This window comes from Tachysurus fulvidraco, chromosome 13, assembly GCF_022655615.1.
Source record: "Tachysurus fulvidraco isolate hzauxx_2018 chromosome 13, HZAU_PFXX_2.0, whole genome shotgun sequence".
NCBI lineage: Eukaryota > Metazoa > Chordata > Actinopteri > Siluriformes > Bagridae > Tachysurus > Tachysurus fulvidraco.
Window position 1 is genome coordinate 17,222,269 of NC_062530.1, and position 9,102 is coordinate 17,231,370.

The window sequence follows — 9,102 nt, forward strand, 5'->3', positions numbered from 1 at the left end:
AAGCTTGCAGAAAGGCTGAATTAATGAACATAAAAACATTCGATGTGGTGCAGTGAACATAAATTGCTGTGTAACATTCATTCATTCATTCAACTTAAGGATCTGTTTTATTCTGGTCAGGCTCACTGTGGCTCAAGTAACATATTTCACTTTGGTCAAACATTCTGCAAGAGTAAAAGGGTGTAGGGAAAAAAGCATTAGTCTCATGAACATGACCTTAATGAGCCATAAGTGCTCATCGAAATGGAGTTTTGATTCACTGATTTATGATCAATCCATCTTTAATCACATAGCTAAAATGATTGCTATAGATACTAGTTGCTTAGTATTTTAGAGATCACTGGCTAGATACAAAATAGGTTACAATAGCAGGATTTATGTGCACTATCATTTCTAAATTATTGCCGTATTAGCTTTAAAATATTGATATTCTGAGCTAAAATGTGCAAATGAGCCCTAAAATTTTTTATTGTTTTCTAGGAATTTTATAAAATAAAATAAAAAATCAGGTACTGTGGATAAGCTTCCTGTGGATAGGCTTTAATAAATCTTAACATAAGGTCTAAAAAATGATGATACAAACTATGCCTCAGTGACACAAAAATGTGCATTGTCACCAAGCATGTTTTCATGAAGGCAATTAGTTGCAAATCTGAATGGGAACTCATCTCATTTCTGCAGAGACAATTCGCAATAAAAGAAAAAAAATGAATTGATCCTTACAGCATAAGCTTGGATTAGAGGCAGAAAGATGCAACAGTGAACATAGCAAAATGTAGAAGTTTATATTTAGAAGTTTAAAAAACCAAGAGGTACCTGTGCAGATATTTAAGTATCTATAGTACAGATAGCAGATCAGTGTCGCAGGATGACTAAACTGTATATAACAGATTATCAAAGTAGAGTTGCAGTACACACATAGGCAGATGGATGCATGACTAAACAGACTCAGCTTAGTAAAGCCAAACTAAGAGCCACGGTTGTTGTTTGATGAATGACATTTGCTTTCCTCTCTGTGCCTAAGATCATTTAAAGGTCATTTAGTTACAGTATGAGCAGGAACTTATAAAGAAAATGAAAACTTTCATGCTAACTGAGCTAACAAATAAATTCTTAATAATAAAATTTACTTGTACAGTGCTTGTACAGATGTTCATAAGGACCTTCCATTGACATAATTATAATGCAGGTGATTAATGATATGACTGCATCTGAGCCCAAACCTTAACTTTACTTTGGTAACAAAAAAAACACCTTAATTTGGTTTTTGGAGAATAAAAAAAAAAGAATCAATTTTCCTCATGGGGACAAAAGTCAAAACTGTTTTCATAAAACATAAAAATGTATAAACACACTCACAGATGGGATTAAAATTTCAGAGAAAAACAGCATTTCCTAAATTAACAACAGGTGTTATGCATATTGCAGAAAACATAATACAGTAGGTTCTATACTTCTACTTTTGTAGTCTCTGCAATTCCACAAATTCTGCTCAGGTCTATATCTTAAAGCCGAGATCCTGGCGATTGCTGTTGATTGATCCTGTTGCTCTCAATGATGAACTCAATAGACCCTACTTTCTCACATAATTTGATTAGATTTTTTTTATTAGTTTCACCAACACACCAGCATGATGTTACAATTTACAGGTACGGATGAAAAACTAACTCTATTCAAAAAATGTAAACAAAAACATGGTCACTTAAACCTACTTCCTACTAAAACTACTACAGATTTGTTAGGAAAACTCACCCAGTGAGCCCAAACATCCCATACCGCCATCCAAGAAGTGTGTAACACACCTTGAGTTTTTCTCCAACTAAGCATTGTTTTTATATTGGCTTCCAATGTTAAGTATGGTTCTCTGGATAATCATACATCTCCCATGTCTTACTTTAGGCAGTGACGTAATGGAATATTCTTCTCTAAATCCCAGACTCCAGACACAACAGAAAGCTTTAGGAACACACACACACACACACACACACACACACACACACACACACACACACACACACACACACACACACACACACACACACACACACACACACACAGAGCTAGAATCAAAGCCAAAGTCCACCCATCTGTGTTCATAGTGGAAACTCTGGCTCATGTTTTTCGAAAAACACCACTTAGATTGCATCCAACTCCATACTTACTCACCTGTCTGCCTACTGAATTACCTGATATCTCACACTCATTCTCAGCTTGGTACCTAGTGCTTAGGAAATGCATAGACAATGCTCCAAATTCATTCAATAAGAAAAATGAATTTAATTACAAATTTAATTATCAATTTATTTAATTTATATTTTTTCTGTTCAGATTTTCAGGTTTCAGGAGAACAGTTAATGGCAATTGGGTCTGCTGCTGCAGTCTAGCACTTCTGTTTGACTGCATGAAGCCTTCATAATGGGATCATCATGTAGGCATCATGCAGTCAAACCTAAACGCTACTCCTCTCTAATGTGGCAACACTGTAATATTTATCTGTCATTGGAAATATGTGGATCTCCAGTTTATCGCTTTTACAGTTGTACGATAAAGCTTCTACATTATATAACAATACATTATAAAACAATAAGAATGTGAAGGAGGGAGAGAGTGGGGATTAAAGTACATGAATTGGTGTATAATCCGAGACTAATTACATATAACTCCACATGACTATGCACAGCATTTCAGATCTAGTACTTTGCGTAGCTGATTCACTACAGCTCTACTGTATTTTCTTTATTTGTCCTATCTTATTACATTCAAGTAAACCTGCAAACAACAGACATTAATAATGTAAAACAGAGTTCTGCTGGCTATGATGCCTCCAATTCCAGGAAATGCTGCACTTAGACACTGCATGTCATCCCTGTTGAGTAAAGCAATGAGGAATCTTTTAAACATAGGGCATTTAAAGTTGTTGCAATCACTGTTGGCTAACATGCTAACTTCCACTGCATACCAGGCTTACACTGCATGATGAAAGAACACACAAGTTTGTCATCTGACTACTGCTCAAACCACATGGCTCAATCTCTCTGGAAAATTGCCTGTATGATACCTCACAACACAGATTTGGATGGTATGAACACCCAAAGTTAAACACGTAAAAAAAAGCAGGCAGTGCTGAGACTGTGGATGAAAGGATGGACAGCGGATGGTGTTGTCATTGTTTAGGTAGTGCCGCTTTCATTATGTGTGTTTTGTGATCTCTTCTTCCTCTCAGTAATAAGTGTGGAAAAGAGGTGGTTGGCTGGCTTCATGTGTCTCAGAGGAAGCACATGTTAGCCTTCACCCTCCCCAGTTGGTAGATGTCTTGTGATAGAGGAGAGCTGGCTGGGAATTGGTAAAATTGTGCCAAAACTGTATTAGTATAAGCCTGGCTTAAATCCCATGTCTTTCATCAACACTTTCAAAAAACAGGGTAGTTAACTGTACCTTTCCTTGTCACTTATTATTTGTGCCTTAAATACAGTATCACTCACCTGGAGACTGGGAAATATTGTGCTTTCAAAGAAGGATTTAAAGTATATAACTTGCAATTAAAACTTTAAAGGTACACAACATGCAACCTAAAGTAAAAGATGCATACTAAAATTAATGCATACTAAAATTGCAAAACACTACCACCCAAACCAGCAATAAGCAAACCGATTATTCTGTTGTCCTGAGAGTGTACTGTACACCTCCCTTTAAATCTCCTCTGTCCAAATCAAGGTACAGTGTATGTTTAACATGCAGCATCACTGAAAGCTGCAGTAGTGCAGACATTTGTTCTATGCCCAGTTACACACTTGTCTACAGATCAAGGAACTTAACAGATTCTTACACTGATTAAATTAGCAGAATCAGATTAATGTGCACTCAGCATCGTATTTTGAGGCGTGTGAATCTTTCAGGTTTAACCAGCTCTGAATATCCACCCTGACGCTCATGTCAGGATGCATCACGTGCCCCATATAGTTTCCTTTCTGAATGCTTTCTTTACCACAGCTTTGGCAGTTTTGTAGTGTGAGCAGTTGTTAACAATTGCACAAACAGAACCTTTAGTTAAATGTCAGCCATCCACCTTCTCATTGCTGAAACATGCCACTGTGATAATTGCTATTTTACCCCCTACAAAATGAAGACCACTTGATTTTAAAGCAAGCACTTGAAGTATTCAGTGAAGGAGGCTACTTGAATATAACCAGTCCATCCTGACATCCTGTTTAACTCCATCAGGGCTTCTCAATAGCTAATAGCTATGCTCCTGTGCATTTAAAACATTTTATTGCTTAATATATGCCCAATAAAGATCAAGAATATCCGTTAGTAACTATTTCTATAATTGTATAGATTGTATAGAATTGCCTTTGCTTGCTGTATCATTTCAAGAGGCCAAAACATGTTGGGGTTAGTGGAAGAGCTGGCAAGACCTGCACAGAGCCCCACATCAGTACCTGATCTCATTGATGCTCATCTGGCTGAATGAGCACAAGTCCCTACAGCCAAGCTCCAAAATCTAGTGGAAAGTATTCCCAGAAGAGGGAAAGTGGTTATAACATCAAAAGGGGACATAATCTGAGTGTGATGTTTAAGAAGCACAACTGGGTGTGACAGTCAAGTGTCTACAAAAGTAAAAGTGTGTTTGTTTTGCTGTCAGAAATTTCAGCAATAATGTGTTACAATAAATAGGCAAAATCATGTTGTACACATGTATACCTTTAATAAATTAACCTAATATTTGAATGGTCGTATCACACTTTCAGGAGGTCTATCAAAACAGTAAACATGGTCCACTAGCTGAAAAATGTTTGCAAATTGTAAATCAATCACATCACCAATAATAATTTGCACGGACAAACACTCTTTAGTCACCTTACACCTTTCTTTTTTCCAGTTACAGTATATAATCTTCGAGTGGTTGAAGTATCATTTTCATAAACAAAGCATACAGTTGTGTTCTGTGTTGTAAGGTGTTACATCCTGTTAAAATATCTTTACACCTAGACAAAATGCAAGCATACTCACAATGAAAGTGTTCTATGTACTGTGTCATTAGATGGAGCACAGTTTACTAATCTTGGATGGCAATGACAATACATGAAAAGGTTTATTTTTAAAACATCAACATTGGTTCTTACACAGTGTCTCTGGCTTGAATGTTATTTATAGCTTAAATACATTGTACAAAGTGTTGTTGTTCAGCTGCACTGTTTCCACTAGTTGATGTGCACTTGGTCTGGATCAACAATTGATGTGCATTTGGACACATGCCATTAATAAAGTTATATTAAATTATTATTAGTATAGTAGTATCATCATTCGTATTCGATGGTGTGTACATTTCTTTGAGAAGACAGACTTGACAAAACAAAAACCAAACAACAACAACAAAAAAACCACAACAACAAAATGTCAGAAAAGATAACTAGGTCTTATTCAAAGTGTTTGTTCGTTGTGAAATTACAATTATACAAAATTGTGGACTAGCAAGCTACTTTTAATTCCAGATGTTGGCACCTACTTGCATAAACATCTGTCCAGTTTGCTGTTTTGGTTTTCATCACAGCCTATTATTATGGTAAACAAGATCTGTTTTTTTTTGTTTGTTTTTTGTTTTTTTTTAATGATTATTATAACTTACTATTATATCCGTATCTCAGAAGCTCCTTTTCTCAATGCCAACGCCTTAAACACTAACAAACCTACACACTACGCTTATGAATGAGCGCGTCCGGTATTTAGCAAACATCCAGCACTCACCGCTTAAAGCTCAGTCCTTGCGCACTGCCTACTTTCCTTCTGCGACTTCTCTCTTTCTTCCTTGCCCGAATTCTCTCGCTCTGGCTCGCTTTTTACAGCCGTGTAACAGAGATTATAAGGTGTCCGTGTACAGTGATAAGATAAGCAGCCTGCTGTAATGATGGACTGCAGTTCCTTTGGTTTATTTAGAGCTGCGCGCGTTTATTTCTCCACATTGATGGCTGCAGTAAGCGAGAGTTCTGCGGTTCACACGTTTCTGCCAACTCCTCTAACAGTATAGCACACAGGGCTCCCTCTCTCTCTCTCTCTCTCTCTCTCTCTCTCCCTCACACACACACACACACACACTCACACACACACCCCCTTCCTGACAATGAATGTCTACAGGCCACTGTGCACGACTTACTGACAGCCCAGTTACACATTAACCTGAACCACCTGTTGAGATCAGTCATCTCTTTAATAGCAATTTTTTTTCAGTTTATTTACAGCAGATTATTATAATTCTAATAATTAATATCACTAGTTTCTCTCCTACCCATCCAGTGGGGGTGAAGGATGTTTGGGGTGTGTGTGCGTGTGCGTGTGCGTGTGCGTGTGCGTGTATGCGCGCGCGTGTGTGTACGTGTACGTGTGCGTGTATGTGTTAGTTAAATGTCACTAGCTGTATAAACCTTTTATGCGCAGAGCTGAATTCTCACAGCTCATGTGCTCTTATGGGTCTTTTGCACACCTTTAAACCAACCCATAGAATAGCGATCATTTCCGTCATTGTTGTCACCCCCTGACTCGCGTCATGTCCGCCATTCATTCATTTAGTCACGCTGACAAACGGGGAAATGAAACGTTTAGCTCTAAATGCGTAACGTGGGAAACATGCTGTGTGTCGTGGCTGTACTGCCATCTAGCGGTCGAATTAAAAGCAACTCTACTGATGTGATGGTATTTGTGTTATTGGGTCATTTGTCTCTTAATCAGTCGTTTACAGCACTGAAACTTTCAGGACTTCTGGTAGTTTCCAGAATATCAAAATCTACTAAAGGTAGTAAAGAGTTTTCGTATTTAGCTCCCAAACTTTGGAATAGCCTTCTGATAGTGTCTGGGGCTCAGACACACTTTATCAGTTTAAATGTAGATTAAAGACATATCTCTTTAGTCAGGCATACACATAATACATTCCATAATCTTGTGTTTTAGTACATCTGATCAAATGCACATTATCATTTAGTACTTGCTGATATTATGAACAGCAGCTACGCTAATTCTTCTCCACTGCTTCTCTTTTTCTGCTCATCATGAGATTGTACCAGCTTCGGTTGTGTTCCAGGTCATGAAGATTTTGGTCCTTCATTGAGATGAGGCCAAACCTGTGAGGATCCAGAGGCATCTACAGATGTACCAACTCCAGTTGGATTCCGCTTCATGAAGTTTTTGGACATTCTAAGAGGAGATGCCAACTCCATGTGGTCTTTGAGGACAACAACCTCCACATCAATACACAATTGTTGGACTGTATATTTATAATCACCCCCTCTAGTGTCACCTAAATGAGGATGAGGTTTTTGAGTCTGGTTCCTCTCAACATTTCTTCCTCTTCCATCCAAGGGAGTTTTTCCTTGCCACAGTCACCTCAGTCTCCTCAGGCTTGCCCAGTGGGGATAAATACAAGCACATTTGTCTAATATGTCTTGATTCTTTGTATAATATTTTTTTTTATTATGTTTTCTTTGTTCTGTAAAGCTGCTATGAAACAATGTCCGTTGTTAAAAGCGCTATACAAATAAGTTTGAATTGAATTGAATTGAATAAAATAATTGTAGGAATCACCTAAAGTAAGAAAACAACAAAAGCTGTGGTTGAATCAGAGATGCTATATTTGAAGTAAACAATGAGCAGAGAATATTGATATGGCTCATATTGTATCATTACAGCCATTGCTGTAAAAAATGATTGCATGAAAGTTTGCAAGAAGAATCTTCTACCATTCCTGTTTCAGAACCCCTCAAGCTGTCAGGTGCTCAAACCCATTTTCAGCTTTCTCCATGAAGGGGTGCAGGCTGTCACTGGGCCAGATTCACAGATTTGTCCCAAAGTATTGGGTTGTCCGAAAGAACTAATTAAGATTATCAGAAAAGAAACATGATAAAATGATCAGATTTCTGGAAACACTTATACATAACACATATATATTGGCTAAAGTCCTCTTACAATTCCTTAATTAATTTGCAAAACTGAGTCAATTTTTGTAACTAGAACTTTGTTGTATTGTTGTATTAACTGATGGGTTTCACTGTATTACACTAAAACATTCAAGTGAAAGTAAAAATACACCTACTACATGTACAGTGTACAGGAGTCCAGAAGTCAGAGAGCTCTAGTAAAAATGCTTCTGTTTGGTGTTGTTTTTCCATTTAACAAAGGCTTACATTAAAATTAATATTACCAGCAACACCTTGAGAGACAAGTTCTCATACACTCACTCATTTTCTACCGCTTATCCGAACTACCTCGGGTCACGGGGAGCCTGTGCCTATCCCACACGGAGAGACAAGTTGAATTTTAGAAATAATTACAGTCTTTAGAATTTATTAGTATATGGTTTGTCCCATTTTTGCATTTGAGCTGGTTTGTGTAAAACTTGATGTTTTATGTTAGATTAAATCCATTGGCATGTCCTCTGATCACATGCTTCATTGAACAGGAGACTTGTGGAAAATTCTGAACTTCTTCAAAATGTTACAGATAATTTTGCTGAAGTAATCACAAAGAGAAATGCAGTTTTAAGTGAAACCGATTTTAGTTTGTTATAGTATATAGTTATTACCTTAAGGGGCTCTTGCAAAAGGAATTGATGTACAGTATATAAAGTCTCCACGTCTTTTTCAGAAAGGTTCCTTAAGTTGATGAGCCCAAGGATAAATGCCATGAAATGCTTGTTTTGACTACAACTTACACTTTTATGTAGATGAGGACATGTCATTGTCTAGCATTTGATAAAAAAAATAGATAGTAATCAAGCAGTACACCAGATCTAGAAAATGAGTTGTAGACCATGTGCAGAGCAGCTTGCACTTAAGGGAATATAAGGCTCATGTAATAGTGGCTCTGGAATTCTGAAGTGTTTACTTGGCTACTGAATAACATCAGTCCAAAGGGCCAAACACTCTGGCTCAGGTCACTTAGCAGGGGTGCCAAGTCCCCATTACATTTGGGGCAGCATTTTTGCTTGAGAAACCAGAGTGGTCCAACAACCTGCAAAATTTGAAGTGGGGACCAAAATCTTGCCAGCCATCTACGGAACCACAAGTAGAACTTTATAGCATAGTTGATGAATAATACTGTATATGAGGTGAGAAC

General features: G+C 37.5%; 1 protein-coding gene across 1 annotated transcript in view; it reads right to left on the bottom strand.

The window, feature by feature from the left end:
* The window catches only part of cpne2 (copine II), a 32,406-nt gene extending 26,316 nt beyond the window's left edge, over nucleotides 1–6,090 (bottom strand). The window contains exon 1 of the mRNA XM_027162049.2: nucleotides 5,746–6,090. The gene's annotated coding sequence lies outside the window, so the exon portion shown is untranslated. The remainder of the gene's footprint in view (nucleotides 1–5,745) is intronic.
* Between the last annotated feature and the right edge of the window lie 3,012 nt (nucleotides 6,091–9,102).